This window comes from Dermacentor andersoni, chromosome 2 (assembly GCF_023375885.2).
Source record: "Dermacentor andersoni chromosome 2, qqDerAnde1_hic_scaffold, whole genome shotgun sequence".
NCBI classification, from domain to species: domain Eukaryota; kingdom Metazoa; phylum Arthropoda; class Arachnida; order Ixodida; family Ixodidae; genus Dermacentor; species Dermacentor andersoni.
Window position 1 is genome coordinate 21,508,796 of NC_092815.1, and position 23,205 is coordinate 21,532,000.

Here is a 23,205-nt window from a genome sequence, read left to right on the forward strand (position 1 = left end):
GGAACATCTCTCCCGCGGCACTAGCGATCCTCACCAAATGCAAATCACCGGGACGGGCCGTTGAGCTCTTGTGGGTCCCGGCTCACTCGCAAGTGGAAGGCAACGCACTCGCCGACCACTACGCCCGAGAACTGTCAATCCGGGCCGAGGACGAGCCAGAGCTACCGCACCCCGTGACAAGTTACAAAGAAATCACGCAAATGTACAGAAGCGGCAGATGTAGGCTTCCCCGTCCGCATCCGCAACTCAGCCGTATGCAGCAAATGATCGTGCGACGCACGCAAGCGAGGTCGCTAGCGCATCCCGTGCTCTTGCACAAGATGTTCCCAACAGAGCATGACACTTCATGCCCTTTTTGCAGACGGTCAAAAGGCACTCTAGCACACATCCTTGCAGAGTGCACTAAGCTCAAGAACCCCCCACCATCCCTACCCCTCACCCTCCCCAGCCTCCCCCCCCCCCCCCCCGAGCGATGGCAGACCTTGTTGTCCAGCCCCGACCTACCGACCCAGCTCGCGCTGGCGGCTAGGGGCCAGGAACTGCTGGACGCATATGGGACCTGAGAAGAAGGTTACATTCCATCTGGTGCCAGCGTGCACCAACCGTCACTAAGGGCTCAGTACAAGAGTTGATTCTCTCTCTCTCTCTCTCTCTCTCTGGTTGTGATCAAGTGCGGGAGGTTATATGTTCATGCCTTTATGTAATAAACACCAGTTGGAAATGATGACAACCAATGACGTGCTATATACTGTATTTTCTTTAATTGCCTTTGTGAGTACGATACGGGACGCTGAGGTTCCATACTAGTATCGTCGTTGGCACCAACCCCCAACAGAACAGCGATGACCTGCTTAAGTTTAAACAGTGTCCGTAAATAATTTGCCTGCAAACACAGTTCACCAATGTTTTAGGCGCCTCATGTCTTCTGCTCCAGCCCCACCGAGCTAAATTATAGGGCCTTTTCATTCAATACCACTAGAAATAAATCATTACTATGCCTCCTTAATCTTCTTAGTGACCATTTACATAAGGAGGAAATGATGATGATGATAAAATGTAGTTATTAATGGATGGCTCAAGGCATATTACGTGGAATAGGAAGTGGAGGGGTGAGGCGTATTCAGAGCCGTCCTAGGAGCAGCGCGTCCTTGGCGAAACCCAAGAGCGTGTCCAGAATGGCCCTAAAATTATGCGGATCCCACGCTCTGTGGGAATCGACGTAAGCGATTATTTCTGTGCTGTTTCCTTTGATTTACAATTGTTAGCGGTGATGTTGACGGCGAATGTTTAATTTCTTTAGTGTTTATTGCAATACGAGTGACGAGTCGATAAATGTTGCGTTGCATGAACCAATGCTATTTGTCTGCGTAGTACTCAGAACACACAGCGAGATGAGTTTGCTTGAGGCATTGTTTTGCGCCATTGTTCATAACCTCCTAGAAGGTTAGCATTGTCATTGCTTCACACGGCACATCGCATCGTGGAATAAGTATTAAAATTTTAATTGAATTATGGGGTTGCACGTGCCATAACCACAGTCGGATGCCATAGCCACAAGGCACGCCGTAGTGACAGACTATTAAACTAATTTTGACCCTCTGATGTACTTTAACGAGCACCCAAATCTAAGTACACAAGCATTTTGTATTTTGCCCCCGTCGAAATGTGTCTGCCGCGGTCGGGATCGAACCCGCGACCTCGAGCAATGTCATAGCCGCAAAGCTACTACGGCGGGCACAGAAGTGTTGAATTGACGTGACGCCTAGACGCTATGATGTCCCCTAGAGGCTACGGTGCTTTAATGCGACTTTGAGCCTGCACGCCGCGCGTCAGTTGTCCGCTTGGCAATTTTGCATGGTGTTTATTTTTCAGAAATAGCAGAAACGTACAGTACCGTACATTGAACTATAGTGAGCTACGACAATTACAGCGCACTATTTTAACTTAAATCTAGCCACTTTGTCCGCAACCGATTTCGCTTCTAAGTAGTAACGTTCCCTCGCCTTCTCACGTCGCCTTTTCCCTCTAGCGTCCTCCCCTATGTATGCGAGTTGCGAGTGAAGAATGCCATGGCTGTTATTCAATCGTTTCGTGGCTGCGTCGATTGAATCTAGTCTCTGCCTGCTCTCCATACCTCCTCTCTGCCATTCTATATACCTCCCCTCCGAACGGTTGCACGTTAGTAGAAAGGTAAGCGCTGCAGTTTCTACAATGCTTTTATGGGGGGTGGTGGGGGGGGGGGGCGGTCACAGATAATTGCAGCCGTGAAGAGGGTATAGTGCGCCGCCCAGGGAGCTCCAGGGGACATTGTGCACATGCACCGGGGGGAAAAGGTCCAAACGAGTTTCTCGCGTCGCCTTTTCTCTCTGCCATGCTCTTGCCATGTATATGGACGCTCTGAGCTGCCTCTCGACGTGGCATGCAAGACAGCAGCTGCAGCTTTAAAAAAGTCGAAGTGCCAAAGAATGCTTCGCTTTAAAAATCAGGTTCTGCTGGTTCCCACACTGCTTGCCTCATGCAATTTCATAATGACTCTACAGCTTAATTGGTAAGAAAGAAAGAAAGAAAGAAAGAAAGAAAGAAAGAAAGAAAGAAAGAAAGAAAGAAAGAAAGAAAGAAAGAAAGAAAGAAAGAAAGAAAGGGCAATAGGGGAAAAATGTTCAAGAGAGATTCTGCTGTAATAACCATCTATAGTCGCTCCCACAGATATGCGCAGGACATTGTAAATGCCCTCAGGCAAAATTCAGAGTTCCCTGTTAAGTTCATATACCTGCAGTAACCGACATCGAAACGAAGTTCGCTTCGAGCCAAGTAAACATACTCCACCGACGACCTGCCTGTATGTACTGCAAACCAAGCCGTGTCTTCTACCTCGCACCCGACTGTGCCAAGTACCTCACGAGCATTACAGACGCGCTACTCTCACGAATACATACGAAAATGCTGACCAGTAGAAGATCCACTCACGTTTGCAACGTTTCCCTTGGCGGGGCGTCTTCTTCTTCTCCTCGCACATGACCACAGCGGGAAATTTGCCAAGGGGATACGCGAAACTTGTTATTTAAATTTGGAGCAGATAATGTTACTATTTATCTGCTTTTTTTGCCAGTACCTGAATCCGCACGAGGCTGCATGTATTTATTCAATGCCCTTTTTGTAATTTTTGCTACACGTGCGCCAAGTCACCGGGAAAAAAAGAAATCGTTCTCAAATCGACGCGGACATTTAATGATTGCCTTACAGGACTACCTACACCAGCTAGCCGCTGACAATACTATAGCTACTGACGCTTCTGTGTGCAGTGAGAAGGCAGGAGTGGGGATCTTCTTTGAATCTCTTCAATGGTCTTACTCTTTTCGCCTTTTCCCGACTTCACACACGTATTTCAGGCAGGTATATTAGCCATTGTATTAGTATTACGAAAGCTTCCGCAAAGTGACCGATTAACTGTTATTGTGACCGACTCGCTGTCTGTATGCACAGCACTTACTGCATCTTCAAATTCAAGAATAACAATTTGTTCGATGGTACCTCCGTACTTACGGCAGGTATACTTGCTTTGAGTACCGGGACATCGTGGGTTTCACTTAAATGAAATGGCTGATTGATGAATGAAATGGCCCTATTATATTTGTTTTGCCGACATCAGGTTATGTCACGGCGGCTAGGTACAGAAATTTCTCTACATCGCAAAATTCTGCAATATTCATGCTAACATCGTTTCTGGATTCCAGCATCTTTGTTTCCCATGAAATAATAATCGGTGTCCTTCAAGGCAATTGGAAGTTTCCTTTACAAAAGTGAGATGTCGTATACCGCCTCTAAATTTTTACTTGCACAGGCCTGGTCTCGCTGTGTCCCCTCTGTGTTCTTTTTGCAGTGCACCTGAATCTATTGAGCATTACTTTCTCTCGTGCCGCCGATTTTTTAGACAAAGAAAACTCTTAGAAAACTAATTTCGACAACTTGGCCTATCGCTATAACCTCGCTAACAATTCATCCTTTTGGGGCGAGTTCACTGGTATCGAGCCACAGGGATGCTTTTCTTGCAGTTTACAATTTTATTAGAAAGGCAAAAAGGGTAACTTGCTGCATTTCTAAAGTTATCAATTATTTCTGTTATTTCACTTCTTTACGTTAAATTATTTTATCTCAAAATTCTTAACAATATTCCTTTTTTTAATTTCTTAACCAAATTTCTTTACTCCCACTCTCTACTATTAAATTTAGTTTTGTTTTAATTCTAAACATAGTGTGAACCGCCTGTATCTTAACTGGCGGCTGCATATTGAAAATATTGCCACAAAAGGAACTCGTACAATAGGCATTTTGCGCAAGTTGAGCAATCGAAGAACAGGTATGCGAAGGAAATCCCTCTTGATGGTATATAAAATGTACGTTCGTCCGGTTTTAGAATTTGCCTTGGTTTTATTCTCAGGTGTTCCATCAAGCAAGCTTCGGCCGCTAGTTTTGTTAGAACGAGACGCTCTACGTCTGTACTTAGGCCTTCCAAAATACGTTGCAAATGTCGTAATGTACCTGGAAGCGAGAATCCCGCCCATTTTATGCTGATTTCACTTTCTGACCGTTCAGACTTTCTTACGACCATATGAATCACCATTAATTCATCCTCAAATAATTTTCATCTTTGATCCAGAATTATTTTTTCCTGTTCATTGGCCCAGGTTTCGTTCACCACAGATTATATTTGTGCAAACATTACTTGGACCACTAAATGTGCAAATTCGCGATGTGCTTCCTAATAATACGCATTCAAATTACCCGGAGATCAGGTTCGATGACATTTTCTCAAACCACGCGAAACTACTACCTTACGGCATCTTAAACGTCATGTTACAAGACCACCTAAGCACCCTAGGAACAAACATTATCATTGCAACAGATGCATCACAGTGCGAGGAAAAGACTGTCATTGGAATATTTTGTCCTGCACTCGACTGGTCTTTTTCTTTAAGATTGCGTGAATTTGTGCATATTTTTCTGGCCGAGTTTTTAGCATTAATCTTAGCTTCACGTATATTGTACCAAATGACTACAACAGCTGCTATTCTTGCTGACTCCCTTTCTGTATGCTCTTACCTTACCGCTTCTAATGATTCACCTATGCTAAAGCTCTTCCACTTGCTAGTTTCTGCCCATGCGCAATGTGTTCATTTGATATGGGTACCTGGTCATAAAGGTTTGTTTTTTAAGGAAACTGCCGATTCACTGGCAAAGACGTCACTTTCCGGCCCTGTTCTTCCTATTCTACCAGTGACAGCATAAATCACGGCGGCTGGATTTCGGATGCGATCAGTTAGAAAAGTCTTATCAAACTCAGTTCTGGCTGGTTCTCCAGATTATAAAACCTGGAATTTCGCTGGCGTAGCGAATTCTGTAACCCAAAGATGCTTGAGGTCTCTCTCACCAAATTAGGTTGCCGCATTTCCTCCCTGAATTTCTACTTACGCAGGTCGGGTTTGGTTCCCTCCCCCCTCTGCTCGCTTTGTAATGAGGAGGAGACGATACATCACTTTCTTCTATATCTTGTCGCCGCTTTACTGCGGCAAGAAAAAGATTGTTGGAAATACCTTTTCGAGAAATTGGCCTGCACTTAACAGAACCTGCTATTCTTTCGTTCGGGGCGTCCATTTAGGGATGCAGCCACAGGGGCTTCGCTGTCCAAACATTCCTTACAGAATCCAAACGAATGCCCTGCTAAATTCTATTTTTTCTTTATACTTTTAATATGATTATTACTGATTCGATATGACTTCCCTGATTTCATTTTAACAGATAATTCTACGTTATTCTATGCTAATTCCATAGATATTCGGAAATTTATGCTCCATATTAATTTGCAATAATCCACCCATTTCTTGGCCAATCCTCCATCGTGGATAGGAGCCACACACGTGTAGGCAACAACACCAACATAAAATTATACGAGTTTCTAAGTTGAGAACTTCGGGTTGTGTTTGCAAGAACGGCAGCAACAACACCGCTATATTTCGGTTCGGTAAGTGATTTTATTATATAATTGAAGGGTTCCTACTTTCCTGGAAATCGTTGCACGATTTAAACACTATGAACGTCAGTTAACGTTTCGGATTGTCGCATTCATGCAGTTATTGACGGCCGCTGTTCCAGGAAGCAAAAGTCGGCTACAAGCGTTCCAGACTCAGCTTGGCCCAGCTAGTGCTAAGTTGAGCTCCAAGTTAGACGTCTTCTGTGCAGCTTATATTAAATGTCTTCAAGACTTCTGCTGTAAGATCTGATGGAGACGTAAATGCGCTGGTACGTTTCTAAAGTCTATCTCCAAGTCTTACAGGCAAAACTTGCGCGTATTTTTTCTTTACCTCCGGCTTGTAAGATGGACACGGCGGACCAGGAACTGCAATGGCACTGACGGATGCCGTGTTCTTCATTGTGCAGAGCCTTCTTGGATTCGCCGTGGTATCAACTACAGTTCACGATCGTCTCGGCAAACAACGGTTCTGCGATGTACGCATATGTACCTTCGGCTGTGATATGGCACCTCCTATCTCCATCATCATCTCCAGACGCAACCCTGCTCCTAGCGACACCTCTTGAGCCCGGCGCTGTGAAGTCATCGGTGATCGCCCGTATAAAAGAAGCGCCACCGGCATTTTCCTTCTGTGGGCACGGCGGAGCAGGAACTGCAGTGCCATGGCACTGACGGAAGCCATGCTCTTCGTTGTGCAGGTTGATTCTGATACGAGCTCCTTGCGTAGCGATTATCGTGGTCTTGTGGCCCTGCCATGCCCACGGCGATGCCTTGCTATGGCTTATGAGTGTCACATTGTGTATAAACTGCTACTTTGCGACGATGTTGAAGTGAATCCCGACCCTACACAGGCCAAACTACTTAAACAATTATTAGAGGGGCAGGCTGATCTTCGTAAGGAAATCCAAGAACTGCAAACGTATTTCTTGAAAACTGAAAAGCTGGTTTGGGAAATTTACACTATGTTTAACAAAATCCACACACAAATCACGCAAACAATAGATACCAGGGTACCAAATACCCATAGTTTACAGTCTATTGAACATATGATCACCTACCAGGCTAAAAAGCTAACAGACTTTGAGGATCGAAGCCAACGTTCTAATCTCATCACTCATGGGATACCTGAAGTTCCGAACGAGACCGAAAACACGCTCAGAGACAAAGTTGTTAAGGGTATATTTAATGAAAATTTTTATGTGCAGTGTGATTCTGTCGGTCGTATTACTACAGATTAGGAAGGCAAGGTGACAATAAGCGACCGGTAATCCTGTATCTTCAGAATTTTAATGAAAAGAAAGAAATACTACAAAATGCAAAAAAAAAAACTGAGGGGAACTACCTTAATGAAGCGCAAGCTGCTGTGGGAAAAAAACTGTGAAAAAAATACTGAGGGGAACTACCTTAAATAAACGCAAGCTACTGCCGGACAGGCCGCCATTGGAATATGAACCTGGCAACGTTTAACGCTAGAACGTTATCTAGTGAGTCGAGTCTAGCAGTGCTATTGGAGGAATTAGAGGGCAGTAAATGGGATATAATAGCGCTCAGTGAAGTTAGGAGGCCAAAAGAAGCATATACAGTGCTAAAAAGCGGGCACGTCCTGTGCTACCGGGGCTTAGCAGAGAGACGAGAACTAGGAGTCGGATTCCTGATTAATAAGAACATAGCTGGTAACATACAGGAATTCTATAGCATTAACGAGAGGGTGGCATATCTTGTTGTGAAACTTAATAAGAGGTACAAAATGAAGGTTGTACAGGTCTACGCCCCTACATCTAGTCATGATGACCAGGAAGTCGAAAGCTTCTATGAAGATGTGGAATCGGCGATGGGTAAAGTCAAAACAAAATACAGTATACTGATGGGCGATTTCAATGCCAGGGTAGGCAAGAAGCAGGCCGGAGACAAGTCAGTGGGGGAATATGGCATAGGCTCTAGGAATAGCAGAGGAGAGTTATTAGTAGAGTTTGCAGAACAGAATAATATGCGGATAATGAATACCTTTTTCCGCAAGCGGGTTAGCCGAAAGTGGACGTGGAGGAGCCCGAATGGTGAGACTAGAAATGAAATCGACTTCATATTCTGCGCGAACCCTGGCATCATACAAGATGTAGACGTGCTCGGCAAGGTGCGCTGCAGTGACCATAGGATGGTAAGAAATCGAATTAGCCTTGACTTGAGGAGGGAACGGAAGAAACTGGTACATAAGAAGCCAATCAATGAGTTAGCGGTAAGAGGGAAACTAGAGGAATTCCCGATCAAGCTACAGAACAGGTATTCGGCTTTAACCCAGGAAGAGGACCATAGTGTTGAAGCAATGAACGACAATCTTATGGGCATCATTAAGGAGTGCGCAATAGAAATCGGTGGTAACGCCGTTAAATAGGAAACCAGTAAGCTATCGCAGGAGACGAAAGATCTGATCAAGAAACGCCAATGTATGAAAGCCTCTAACCCTACAGCTAGAATAGAACTGGCAGAACTTTCGAAGTTAATCAACAAGCGTAAGACAGCTGACATAAGGAAGTATAACATGGATAGAATTGAACATGCTCTCAGGAACGGAGGAAGCCTAAAAGCAGTAAAGAAGAAACTAGGTATTGGCAAGAATCAGATGTATGCGTTAAGAGACAAAGCCGGCAATATCATTACTAATATGGATGAGATAGTTCAAGTGGCTGAGGAGTTCTATAGAGATTTATACAGTACCAGTGGCACCCACGACGATAAGGTGAGAGAGAATAGTCTAGAGGAACTTGAAATCCCACAAGCAACACCGGAAGAGGTAAAGAACGCCTTGGGAGCTATGCAGAGGGGGAAGGCAGCTAGCGAGGATCAGGTAACAGCAGATTTGTTGAAGGATGGTGGGAACACTGTCCTAGAAAGATTGGCCGCCCTATATACACAATGCCTGATGACCTCGAACGTACAGGAATCTTGGAAGAACGCTAACATAATCCTAATCCATAAGAAAGGGGACGCCAAAGACTTGAAAAATTATAGACCGATCAGCTTACTGTCCGTTGCCTACAAAGTATTTACTAAGGTAATCGCAAATAGAATCAGGAATACCTTAGACTTCTGTCAACCAAAGGACCAGGCAGGATTCCGTAAAGGCTACTCAACAATAGACCATATTCACACTATCAATCAGGTGATAGAGAAATGTGCGGAATATAACCAACCATTATATATAGCTTTCATTGATTACGAAAAAGCATTTGATTCAGTCGAAACCTCAGCAGTCATGAAGGCACTACGGAATCAGGGTGTAGATGAGCCATATGTAAAGATACTGGAAGATATCTATAGCGGTTCCACAGCCACCGTAATTCTCCACAAGGAAAGCAACAAAATCCCACTAAAGAAAGGCGTCAGACAGGGAGATACGATATCTCCAATGCTATTCACAGCATGTTTACAGAAGGTATTCAGAAACCTGGAGTGGGAAGAATTGGGGATAAAAGTTGATGGAGAATACCTTAGCAACTTGCGATTCGCTGATGATATTGCCTTGCTTAGGAACTCAGGAGACCAATTACAATGTATGCTCACTGACCTGGAGAGGCAAATCAGAAGGGTGGGTCTGAAAATTAATCTACAGAAAACTAAAGTAATGTTTAACAGTCTCGGAAGAGAACAGCAGTTTACGATAGGTAGCGAGGCACTGGAAGTGGTAAGGGAATACATCTACTTAGGGCAGGTAGTGACCACGGATCCGGATCATGAGACTGAAATAACCAGACGAATAAGAATTGGTTGGGGTGCGTTTGGCAGGCATTCTCAAATCATGAACAGCAGGTTGCCACTATCCCTCAAGAGGAAAGTGTATAACAGCTGTGTCTTACCAGTACTCACCTACGGGGCAGAAACCTGGAGGCTTACGAAAAGGGTTCTGCTGAAATTGAGGACGACGCAACGAGCTATGGAAAGAAGAATGATAGGTGTAACGTTAAGGGATAAGAAAAGAGCAGATTGGGTGAGGGAACAAACGCGGGTAAATGACATCTTAGTTGAAATCAAGAAAAAGAAATGGGCATGGGCCGGACATGTAATGAGGAGGGAAGATAGCCGATGGTCATTAAGGGTTACGGACTGGATTCCAAGGGAAGGGAAGCGTAGTAGGGGGCGGCAGAAAGTTAGGTGGGCGGATGACATTAAGACGTTTGCAGGGACAACTTGGCCACAATTAGTACATGACCAGGGTAGTTGGAGAAGTATGGGAGAGGCCTTTGCCTTGCAGTGGGCGTAACTAGGCTGATGATGATGATGATGACTGTGGGAAAGTGCAAGAAACGATAAACTTCAAGGAAAGAAGGTCACACTTGTGTACGACAAGCTCGGAATAGACAAGCATGTTTTCTTTTGGGACAAGTCGCAAAACATACGGGTACAGGTTGCAGATGGTCGCCCTCAGCGAACACAATCGTGAATCAATGAGCCTTCACGGAATAAGCAACTACGATTAATTAATGTTAATGCTAGAAGTATTCTAAATAAAACAGATTCCCTGGAAGTACTGTCGCTTCAGCACGACCCACACATTACTGTTATTACGGAAATTTGGCTTCGAGGATATTGACAACCAAGACATATTTCTTCCCTCCTATAGCCCTATGGTGTTTATTGCGTGGATGGGTCTTCTAGGGGAGGAGATGTGGTGGTCCTAATTAAAAGTCAGATAGAAGCAGTCGTTTTATGACTAATGCCCACGTTGGAAAGTTTATGTATTAATGTATCTCTTTGGGGTTACGCCCTCGTTCTGTTCGCAACTTACAGACCTCCCGACGCCCCTCCTGAAGTTTTTGCACGAATTACGGTTTCGTATGAATAAGTACTTAAACAGTAAAATTATTCTCGTAGGTGATTTTAATTTGCCCGGAGTAGATTGGTTGTGCCTGCAGTCTGGGCCACTTCATAGTCAGGATATTAATGTACTATTTGATATAATATTAGCACATGATCTCGGACAAGTTCTTCTTGAGCCGACACGTGTACAAGGTTCTTCATCTTCAGTTTTGGACCTTGTTTTCTTTGCTCGCGAATTCGCTGAATTCAGGGTGCTGATCGAGCAGGGGCTATATGACCACTATCTTGTTTGTGTTTTCATACTACTTGATTCCTGTGCTAAAACTAAAAAATCATCTGTCAATTTGTCAAAGATTATTCTCGCGCTAACGACGCATGCGTGATTGATTACTTGGAAAATTGTCTAACTGATTTTTACGAAAATAATGTTGACTAACTTTGGACCCGCTTTAAGGACATGTGTCATTTTTGTCTTAATTATTTCATACCAAATAAGAAAAAACAAGTTCACAAGCAAACACCATGATCAATCGCAATGTCATTCATATGAAACGCTAAATTAAGACATTAAAGAAGGCTCGTGCGCAGCCAAACTGGACATCTGAAGTGCAAGGCAAGCTAGCACTTGCCGTGCGTAGTTCAAAGGATTATTATTTTAGCTCATCACTACCTAATTTTATTACTAACGATCCAAGTAAATTTTGGAATTCCATCGCCGAGGAGAAGAAACCAATATCCCAAATGACAATAAATGGACAGGTGGTTACGGAGATAGTAGAACTTGCTCATCACTTTAATGTTTTTTTCACAGTGTCTCTCGAACCTTAGTGATTATTCATGTAACTGCACAGTGTAGCAACCGTTTGATGTAAACTTTATATCATGTGCTGGCGTACTATCTATGGTGTTGAACCTAAAACCCAAATGTTCAAGTGGGCCGTACAATATTCCTAACTTGTTTCTCCGTATATATGCTGTAACCTTATCAAAGATTATTGTTATAATATTCCAAGCTTCATTATTGTCGTCTGAATTACCGAGTGATTGGAATAGGACAGCCGGAATTGCACCATTTCATAAAAAGGGAAACCGTCTACTTGTTGAAAATTACCATCTTATTTCTTTAACGTCATCATGCTGCAAATTCATCGAACATATCATAGCAAAAAGCATAACCAAATATCTAGAAAAGCATTTCATGTTAACTAACTTTCAGCACGGGTTCAGTAGAGGGTATTCGACTGTCACACAGCTGGTTCCTTTGCATCAACCTTTGACAACCCGCCGTGATTGCTCAGTGACTATGGTGTTAAGCTGCTGAGCACGAGGTCGCGGGATCGTATCCCGGCCACGGCGGCCGCATTTCTATGGGGGCGAAATGCGAAAACACCCGTGTACTTAGATTTAGGTGCACGTTAAAGAACCTCATGTGGTCGAAATTTCCGGAGTCCTCCACTACGGCGTGCCTCATAATCAGAAAGTGGTTTTGTCACGTAAAATCCCATAATTCTTTTTTTAACCTTTGACAAGAACGGACAGATAGACATAATTTTCCTTGACTTCCGTAAGGCATTCGATACGGTCCAGCATGATGAATTAATTCTAAAACTTGAAAATGCAGGAATCCCTCAGATGTTTATCTCTTGGGTTTTTGCTTATTTATCTAACCGTAAACAATTCGTTGAAATAAATGGCGGAAAATCTGGCAGCCTTCCGGTTACATCGGGTGTTCGCCAGGGCAGCGTCCTCGGTCCTCTTATTTTTGTTCTATATATTGATGATATTGTTAATATGGTTGAAGGTGATGTACAAATTCTATTATTTCCCGAAGATTGTGTACTCTTTAAAGATATTGTTTCTATCCATGATCAAACTAGTTTATGTTGTAGCTTAAATAATATTCTTGCATGGTGCAGGTGCTGGGGAATGACACTAAATGAAGATAATAGCGTACTAGTGCAAATGACACATACGAAATCAGCCCTGCTTTATGCCTATCATTTAGATTCATCACCTCTTCATGAAGTCGCTAGTAATAAATTCCTAGGAGTGACCCTTAACAATACACTATCATGGAACGATCACATAACTAATACTTGCGCTTCAGCCTTCAGAAAGCTATGCTTCTTAAAACACAAACATAAGAAAGCCCCTTCTAACGTTAAAATTTTATGCTGCCTCTCCCTTATTAGACCTAAGCTGGAATATGCATGCATAGTTTGGGATCCGTACACAAAAACTAATATCAATAGTCTTGAGAGAATTCAGAGAAAAGCGGTCAGATTTATATTCAACAAATTGTCAATATCTGATTACCCCACCGAACTTATGAAAATTAACAACATTCAAACACGTGAGCTTAGAACAAAGAAACAGAGACTTGAATTCCTTAACTACTGCACACTAACAATCTATCCCTTGACCCATCTGAATGTTTATCGCAGTTATCAACTAGAACTACACGCCACCACAGACATGGTGCATTAACTCCTTATTTTGCACGAACGAACATACATAAGTTTTCTTTTTTTTCCTCGAACTGTAACCGAATGGAATTGTATAATTGAATCAACATTCTAATCTTGTAATCTTATGGTTTTTGTTTGTTTTGTCATTCTTATTTTCATTGTATGTACCATATTTCGCCCTCCCTGCTTGGATCACGTGTCCCCAGTATTTCATCGTCATCATCATCAGCAGCAGCAGCCCATTCTATGTCCACTGCAGGACGAAGGCCTCTCCCTGCGATCTCCAATTACCCCTGTTGTGTGCCAACCGATTCCAACTAGCGCCCGCGAATTTCCTAATTTCATCGCCCCACCTAGTGTTCTGCCGTCCTCGACTGCGCTTCCCATCTCTTGGCACCCGTTCTGTAACCCTCATGGTCCAACGGTTATCTAACCTGCGCATTACATTACCTGCCCAGCTCAATTTTTTTCTCCTAATGTCAATTAGAATATCGGCTATACCCGTTTGCTGTCTGAGCCAAACCGCTCTCTTTCTGTCTCTTAACGTTATGCCTCGCATTCTTCGTTCCATCGCTCTTTGTGTGGTACTTAACTTGTTCTCAAGCTTCTTTGTCAGTCTCCAAGTCTCTGCCCCATATGTCAGCACCGGTAAAATGCACTGATTGTACACCTTATTTTTCAATGATAATGTTAAGCTTCCATTCAGGAGCTGGCAATGTCTGCCGTATGCGATCCAACCCATTTTTATTCTTCTGTGAATTTCCTGCTCATGATCAGTGTCCCCTGTGATTAATTGACCTAGGTAAGCGTACTCCATCACAGACTCTAGAGGCTGACTGGCGATCCAGAACTCTTGTTCCCTTGCCCGGCTATTCATCATTATCTTTGTCTTCTGCATATTAATCTTCAACCCCACTCTTGCACTCTCTTCTTTAAGGTCCTCAGTCATTTATTGTAACTCGTCTGCAAGTATTGCGGAATAGAACAATGTCATCGGCAAACCAAAGGTTGCTCAGATATTCCCCGCCGATCCTTACTCCTAAGCCTTCCCAGTTTAGTCGCTTGAATACTTCTTCCAAGCACGCAGTGAATAGCGTTAGAGAGATTGTGCCTCCTTGTCTGACTCCTTTCTTTATAGCTGTCTTCCTACTTTTCTTGTGCAGAATTAAGGTAGCTGTGGAATCTCTGTAGATATTTTCCAAGACATTTACTTAGGCAGTCTGTACTCCTTGATTACGTAATGCTGTATGACTACTGGTATCTCTACTGAATCAAATGCCTTTTCGTAATCTATGAAAGCCATATAGAGATGCTGATTGTACTCTGCGGATTTATCGATTACCTGATTATTGACATGGATGTGATCCATAGTAGAGTATCCCTTCCTGAAGCCAGCCTGTTCCCTTGGTTGGCTAAAGTCCAGAGTTGCCCTTACACTATTGCAAGTTATCTTGGTGAATATTTTATATAATACTGGGAGTGAGCTAGTGGCCTATATAGTTTTTCAATTCTTTAACATCTCCCTTTTTGTGGATTAGTATAATATTTGCATTATTCCAGTTTTCTGGGACCCTTGCAGTCAATAGACACTTCTTATAGAAAGCCGCCAGTTTTCCGAGCATTATGTCTCCTTCATTTTTGATTAAATCGACTGTTATTGCATTTTCTCCTGCCGCTCTTCCCCGTTTCATGCCTTGCCAGGCCCTTCTGACCTCATCGCCAGTTATAGGAGGAGTTTCTGTATCCTGTTCATCAGTGCTTCGAATGGAGGCATTCTGACTCCTCTAGGTACAGTACAGGTCAATATAAAGTTCTTCCGCTGCTGTTACTATACCTTCGAGATTGCTGATGATATTACCCTGCTTATCTTTCAGTGCATACATCTTGGTTTGTCCTATGCCAAGTTTTCTTCTCAGTGATTTCAGGCTGCGTCCATATTTTACGGCTTCTTCAGTCTTTCCCATGTTATAATTTCAAATATCCCTTATTTTCGCCTTGTTGATCAGTTTTGACAGTTCCGCGAATTCTATCTTATATCTTCAGTTGAACACTTTCATTCTTTGTCATTTCTTTATTAGATCCTTTGTTACTTGGGAGAGCTTGCTTACTGGTTGCCTTGGTTCCTTGCCTCCCACTTCGATTGCTGCCTCTGAAGCCAGCCGAGTTACGGTTTCATTCATTACCTCTGTCATCTTCATCCCTCCGTTCTAAGGCTGCGTATCTGTTCGCAGGTACCAGCCTGAATTTGTCTGCTTTTACCCTTACTGTCTCTAGGTTGACCTGTTTCTTCTTGACCAATTTTGCTCTTTCTCACTTCAAATTGAGGTGAATCCTAGCCCTCACTAATCTATGATCACTGCACTTTACCATACCTATCACTTCTACCTCCTGCACTATGCTGGGATGGGCAGAAAGTATGAAATCAATTTCATTTCTTGTTTCACCATTAGGGCTTTTGCATGTCGGCTTTCTGTTGCTACGCTTCCTGAAAAAGGTGTTTATTATTCGCAGCTTATTCCTTTACGCGAATTCTACCAGAATCTATCCTCCAACGTTCCTAGAATCGACGCCGTAGTTGCCAATTGCTTGTTCACCGGCTTGCTTTTCCCCCACTTTTGCATTGAAGTCGCCCATTACTAGAGTATACTGAGTTTGCACTTTTCTCATCGCTAATCCAACATTTAGAAGAACTTGCTGGACTAGTTGGTGCATTGCGTTGAAGAACGAAGTTGCGCATTCAAAAAAAGACAACCACAAGAAAAGGCAACGGAGACGGAAAGGGCGCAAACTATCAACTGGCTTTATTTGTGTGAAGGTGCTTTATATATGCAAAATCACAGCCAATGAAAGGATGAGGAGAATGGGAGGGAGAGAGTAAACAAAAAAAAGTTGATAGTGTGCGCTCTTTCCGTCTCCGTCACCTTTTTCTTGTGGTTGTCTTCTTTTTAATGCGCAACTTGGTTCTTCAAAGCTAATTCAACATATTCATGAAACTGATCTACTTCAGCATCATTGTGACCGGATGTTGGAGCGTAGGCTTGTACTACCTTTAATCTATACCTCTTATTAAGTTTGGTTACGACTACTGCTACCCTCTCATTAATGCTGTAGAATTCGTCAGTGTTGCCCGATATGTCCTTATGGATTAGGAATCCTACTCCGAACTGCTTCGTATCTCGTAGTCATCACTCGTAGTCAGCACTATATAAGCCTCACCAGTTCTTCTAACCTCACTAAGGCCAATGATACCCAAACAATGCCTGACAGTTCCTCAAAGAGTCCTGCTAAGCTAGCCCCACTCGACAAAGTTCGGGTGTTAAAGGTTGCGAGGGTGTTACCATTGGCGGCCTGTCCGGAGCCAGATATTCTTAGCGCCCTCTGCTGCGTTACAGGTCTGACCGCCGCCTTAGTCAGGGGCTCCGCAGATGCTGGGGGCTGAGGGCCATGGGTTATCATGAGAAAGGGAGTGGCCTAATACTGCACCAGGGAGGCCAATTCCTGTTCTGGTGAGGGAGTGTCTTTGTTGAAGCTTAGTGGGCCTTCCTAATTTGGTTGTACCTGCTCTCACCATCTTTTGCCGGTGTCAAGCGTCACTCCAAGCCTGCAGATGTAGTGCACTGGAGAAGGTGAAATTTACGCTCGCCATCGTCAGAATAAAAAAGAAAAAGAAGAAAACATTTAGAAAAATTCGTACTTCCGACTATGGCAACAGAGCATCCGACATAGCTCAGTCAGATATTCCCGTAGGCGGCGAGGCTACCTTATCGCCGGAAAGTACAGTCCAGAGAGCCCTACATGCCTAAGAGATCCGTTGATTTATCCGCCCTCTGCGGGTTTTGCAGAGGGCGGATCGTCATAGGTTGCACGTTACAGTGTCAATTCTCAGTGGTCCTAACATCGTGGTTCACGAATCTCACGCGCGCATGCGGCCTTGAGCGCGCCTAAAATATTTTCGGCGAAGTTGAACAGCATTTAAAACTTAAAAGTAAGAAAAAGGAAAACATTTTCCATGAAGCCCTGAGCTGCGTATCGTCCGCCTATTGTCGTGTCTGCCTGCCTCTTGCCGTTCGAAACTTGCGCTCCCGGGTAAAAATGGCGGGACAGGCCGCCCGAACAATGCGGTACTGAGCCTCACGCAAAGCAGATGGCCTTGAGAGTTCATAGTGTCTTCGGCCTTTCTAGAGCTTTGGATAGCGCTTATAGCAGAGCTAATGAGAAGGAAGAAAGGGGGAAACTGGTCACTTAGTTTCCCGGGAACGCTGCGGTCCTACACGCTGGGAAGTCAGGAATGCTATGCTTCATTTAAGTTACAGTAGTGCCGTCTTCGATCAGTCAGACATGGTTTGTACATTTCGCGCGTGGAAGCAATTGACGGCCCTGCTATCGCCGCGCTCGCAATGAAATTCCCGGGAATACAAACAAAAATACGCAAGAAAGAATAGCTGCAAATGTAGACGAAAGGAATGGAGGCAAACACGATCGTTCTGACGTGATGAAAATTTGTATGTTAACTTTACAAGTGGTGTCGCTATGTGCTTTTTCCTTATTCTTTGCATGAATACTGTGAAACCTTCACGTCACTTTTCTCTATTCCTGTTGTGCAGAAATTTTGCATCATCAAAGAAAGCCCCTTTTGGCAACGCGCCTCGTAAATTGCTGCGTATGAATTATTGAACATACATAGTGTTATGGAGTGTGCAGTGCTGACATATATTCACGTATTATGTTCCCCAAATACGTTTGCAAGATCTGTATAAGCAAGCTTCTATATGTATATGTAGGCTTAGAAAGAGAGAATCGCGGCACGTGCAGATGTTAGGAATTTGTCCGCGTTATATGTTCTAGTGTTGTCACTAGAAAGCATCTCCATTGTATTTCAGCAGTGTATTGCAAAGCCCTTTTCGTAAAGCTTTCATGCCTAAGATAACCGCAGTATTTAATTAATTAATTAATTAATTAATTAATTAATTAATTAATTAATTAATTAATCAAAGTACTCATATAACAGCACTCCGCGGAATGCAATAACCAACCGGTGTACTGCAAGGCTTGTGCACGAGACGATTTCGCAAAGTCCGCTGTCGGTGGCAGCGCGCGTATCACTATCTGCCAATTCAAATTTACCGCGCCATCCGAAACTAAAGCCATGCCAATGTTTCGTGTGCCCTTAATCACAATACAACAAGAACTTTTAATAAAAATGTGTGAAGTTATTACTGAATTGGTACAATTTTTAATAAAAATATTTGAATAAAGTTTGACCAGCTAATATAATATGGCATGGCGGCACAACAGTAGGTGTGCTACGCTGCAGGGCTTGGCCATGGCCTGGCCACTTCCAACGCTGGCACTCCCGTCACCTTACCTGTGCTCCCGTGCTAAGGTTGGTTCACTGTACCCGTGCACTGCGTCCGCATGACCAGCGCGCTTTTTAACGTGTTCAACGGGTTTGTTCCGTGCGCGCATCGCCTGCTCTGTGTCTTTCTGTTTTGAAGGCGCAGCGTCATTTGGGTAAGTGATCAAACTGCTTACCTCTTTTGAAAGCTGTGTTGCACGATTTCAGCATTATGACCAGCATTGGTTAATTGTTTCACCTGAACTAGTGCGTGTCGGTTATTGTTTCGAATTTCTTTGCGGGTATGTTAATACCCGCAAATACCCACAATTAATAAACTCGTCTAGTTGAGATTGCATTTTCGTTGGTGTAGGATCACTCATGCCGTTAGTATCGATTCTCAGTGTTCAAACTGTTACATCGGGAACCGATTCTTGCCGAGTAGTTTCCTCAGTAGTTCCCGCCTAGTTTCCTCATGGTCGAAGATTTACTACTTTTTTAAGCTGGTGCTGTAATTATATAAACGCGAGCTATACCGTTTATTGACATACATTACTTCGTTGGCAGTCTGAAAACTGTGTCACGATGCGAATAATATATCTGCGTCCCTACGACTAATTGCATCGAGACGCACGTTAGGGAGGTTAGGTTACACTCGCCCACAAAATATTACGGGGCGCGCGAGCGCGTGGCGAAGCCATAGAATAAAAAAACCAACTTTAGAGAAGGGAAACTGTCCCTTTCACAGTGGTACGAAAATAAGATTGATTGATTGAAACTTTTATTGGAAGAGATGGCCCGTGGCCTGAGATAGGGGTAAGGGATCAGGTGAAAGGAACGATGCTTGCCTCCTTCGCCAAGGACAGCAAAGCGTTAATTCTTCTGGTGGCATCTGCTTGCGGTGTGACCCAGTCTTCCTACGATGCCACCTTTAGAGGTCAGGTGTGCTTCTCCCTGAGGGTGGCTATGGCGGCGAGGAGTTGCGGAGTCGCCATCTGTCGGAAGCGCCTCCCTTGCGTAGTATGAGGTATCACGCGGCGCGCTCCTCATATAGGTTTCGGTTACGGCGCTCAATAAAAACACCACGCGGCAACCCTCCTGGACATTTATGCAGGTACTCTCAAAAGGAGGGAAGTTTTTGACTGTCGATATAATAATTTTTGGCAAACTGAAAGCACCATAGAGTTTCCTACAAAAATTTTTGTAGGAAACTCTATGGAAAGCACGGAATCGTTTACAGACGCTATCCCTTTACCGAATACGTACGGTACGTGAACGCCACTGCGCTCGGTCGCCACGATGGAGTCTCCCGAACCGGCTTCTTGCGTGAAAGGTAGGCAAACGCTGAGAGTAAACTATGTGAAATATGTTCTTATAGTGGGCTGTCTGTATAACCAAATGGGGCATAATAGAATGGAGCCTCAATCCAGCGATCGCACGGGTTCGCAGCGACCGACTGCGCGTCTGCATGCATGTCCGCGCACAATGATTTGCTTTCGCTGTGAGCGCGTTTTCGCACCATGCCGTGAGCTTTAGGCCGCAGCATATGAGCATTTGACAGTACACTAGCTATCAGAACTGTTCAAAAATAATTCCGTTATATATAGACTTCGACGCCTAGCTACTGTGGTGTGCAGTCGCAACGATTCAATCTTTTTTTGTCTTCTAAATTCTTGGACATTTCAATATTATTTCTGAAGTTGCGTCGCACTGTATGTTTATCGGTCTTCTCAGCGTGCGATTTCCCTCTGCTTGATTTTCGTAATCCAGTGCATTAATTCATAACACAAACATGACCATATCCCGTGCCTTTTTATAATGTGTGTCTTACCGCTCCCTTTCCGTTCCAGTGAACTTGTCAGTATCTAGCATCAACAAGTTCATAGACCAAACCGTCATGACATTAGCCGGGCAGCGGGCGCGGGCGAGCGTCTCGGTGCGCGTTTTCTGCTACTCACCGAACATCGCGCAGTCCCGGCGCCGTAGCAGAACTGTTCCTCGCGTCTGTGCTTGCTGCATACCCGAGTCATAGCCTATGGCTGTCTGCCGGTTCTAAGTTTCGCCAGCCAAACTTCACGCAGCTCCTTGCCCTGTGGCTACGTGTGAATAAGGCTGACACCGGGCTCCGTTGCGTGCGTCCGGCCCTGCGGCACCGAGCAGTTGCCTACCATGCCGCACGCCTCCAAAGGCAGCCACTACCTATATAGCACTTTCAAATGTTGTCAAGCAGACACCCAAGGCGGTAAAGCCCCACCACTTAATCAGAACCGCGGCGCAGGTGGGACTTTAAACTTTCGTTTTCAGCTCGCTTCGGCGCTTCCGAAGCAGCCGACACGGCCGCTGTGTCCACGTGATCCTTCATGCCACGTCACGCCGACGGTGGCGCTAGCTTTTCCAGTGCTTGAGCTCGCCGCCAATAATAAGAAGCGGCAGCGCATGGAACTTAGCGGGGGCCCGACAGATGGCGCTACTTTAACAGGAAGCGGAGTAAGTACTTGAGCAAGTAAGCAAGCCATGATTAAGTAGTCAAAAGGAAAAAACGAAATCAGGAAAGAAACAATTTATGATAACTCAAAGGGAAGCTCATTACTTTTCGAAGCGAGATCGGGATGCCTTAGAACACGCACCTATAAAGAGAGATATAAGAAGGAAGAAGTGGCATGTGCTTGCTGCAGTAAAGCTAGGGAAACTATGGAGCATGTTTTATGCGAAGCATATTAACGTAGGTTTCGGGCCTTCGCGCGACGCCCGGCGGTGGCCACCATTGACCTTCAAGTGATCTTCAAGTAGGTCACGTGACATGACGTCACGTGATGACGCCACACCGGCTGCAGATGGGGCCTCATATCGCGCCGTCGGTCGCCTCCTGGCGGTGGCCACCATTGACCTTCAAGTAGGTCACGTGGCATGACGTCACGTGATGACGTCACACCGGCTGCAGATGGGGCCTCATATCGCGCCGTCGGTCGCCTCCCGGCGGTGGCCACCATTGACCCTGAAGTGAGATCACATGATGTGACGTCACGTGATGACGTCACACCGGCTGCAGATGGGGCCTCATATCGCGCCGTCGGACGTCGCCCGGCGGAGGCCTCCACGCTTCGGTTCGCGCCGTCGCGCGCGACGCGGCGTCGGCGCCACCATCGCTGCATCACGTGATATGTGACGTCACGCCAGGGATGAAGCGGCGCGCGCCCGCCGTCGCGTCAGTCTCTGTGCCCGCAACCGCGCCAGCGTCTTTGCGCCGGGCGTGTATGCGGTCAAGATGCCTCCAAGCGCTAAGGATACACTAAGGTTAAGCCCAGTGGATGCGAAGCATCCACTGTGCTTAACCTTGATAAGCCTCCAATTTTTATTAGAATGTGAAGACGTCTACCCAGCGGTCGATTTAGGCACCACTGGCCACCTTGAAGCCCTTGAGTTCAGCGAGAGCAGTGGAAAAGTAAGCATGTCCGCAATAGGGATTAGTAAAAGGCGATTGGAGGATTGGTGGAAGAAAAGTAGGGAAACGACAAGAAACGGAGACGTACAAAAGCACAATTCGCAATAGGGGATCAGAAAATTTGGTTGTGGGAGTTCATCGCGTTCTTTTTTCTTTATTGTTTAACCTAGGTTGGACATCAGGCAGTATAATAGCAAGAGCTTGGTGGCCCAACCCACCACCCCGTTCCAAAAGGAAACGCTCATAACATCCATTCATCCATCTAGATTCTGCAGAGCCATACCGCTAGTAAGAGGCGATTGGATAGGACTTTCAGACTGACTCCAACCAAAAAAATTGGCTGAAGGCTTAGCTTGGTTAAGGCTGGAAGATTGCGAAAGCAATATCCTTGGCTGCGCCTTGGTTCGGCTGATGGTGTGGACATGGTTGCCCTTTGTTAAACTTATGGCTATACATCATCCGACATAGCGCAAGGCAGCGTGCCGACCACTGCGAGGAGCCGAGCTGTAGCCCCATTTATCCTCCTAGCGTGACGTCACACCAGCGAGCGCCCTCTCTCGGTAGCGCCGCAGCAGCAACGCGCAAGGCTTCGCCTCCACCATCGATGCCGCGAGCTGGGGCCCCGTCTCTCGGTCTGGCGTGACGTCACACGGTCACATGACTTGCAGCTGTGTAAGGAGGCGCCACGACCACCGATGGGCCGAAAGTGCGAGCAGTGTTGCTTTCGCAATAATAACTGAATTTATTAATCCGACGTTAAAGGGTCTTTACAAAAGACCCTTTAAAAGCTGCACACCGCCACCCCCCCGAAAAACAACCACCTGAAGAAGGAGCCGAATGGGCTCCGAAACGTTGGGCTGATAAAATTCAGTTATTTGGTTGGAGTCAATCTGAAAGTCCTAATCAATTTCCCCAACCAGACAGGAAATTCTGTCAAAATGTTTAGCTTCGAGGCGTTCGGAGGATTGGTTCGCAATAGGGGATCAGAAAATTTGGTTGTGGGAGTTCATGGTGTTTTGTTTTTGTTTTTTATTGTTTAACCTAGGTAGGACTTTAGGCAGTATAATAGCAAGAGCTTGGTGGCACAACCCACCTCCCCGTTCCAAAGGGGACGCATAAC

General features: G+C 45.0%; 1 long non-coding RNA gene across 2 annotated transcripts in view; it reads left to right on the forward strand.

Moving 5' to 3' along the window:
* The window catches only part of LOC129387832 (uncharacterized), a 239,617-nt gene that overhangs the window by 196,281 nt on the left and 20,131 nt on the right, over positions 1 to 23,205 (forward strand). The window contains exon 1 of one of the 2 annotated variants that reach the window (XR_008614987.2): positions 18,594 to 18,819. The exons of the other annotated variant lie outside the window; for it this stretch is intronic. This is a non-coding gene — a long non-coding RNA (uncharacterized lncRNA). Of the gene's footprint in view, positions 1 to 18,593; positions 18,820 to 23,205 lie in introns of those variants that run through there. 2 annotated transcript variants of the gene reach the window in all.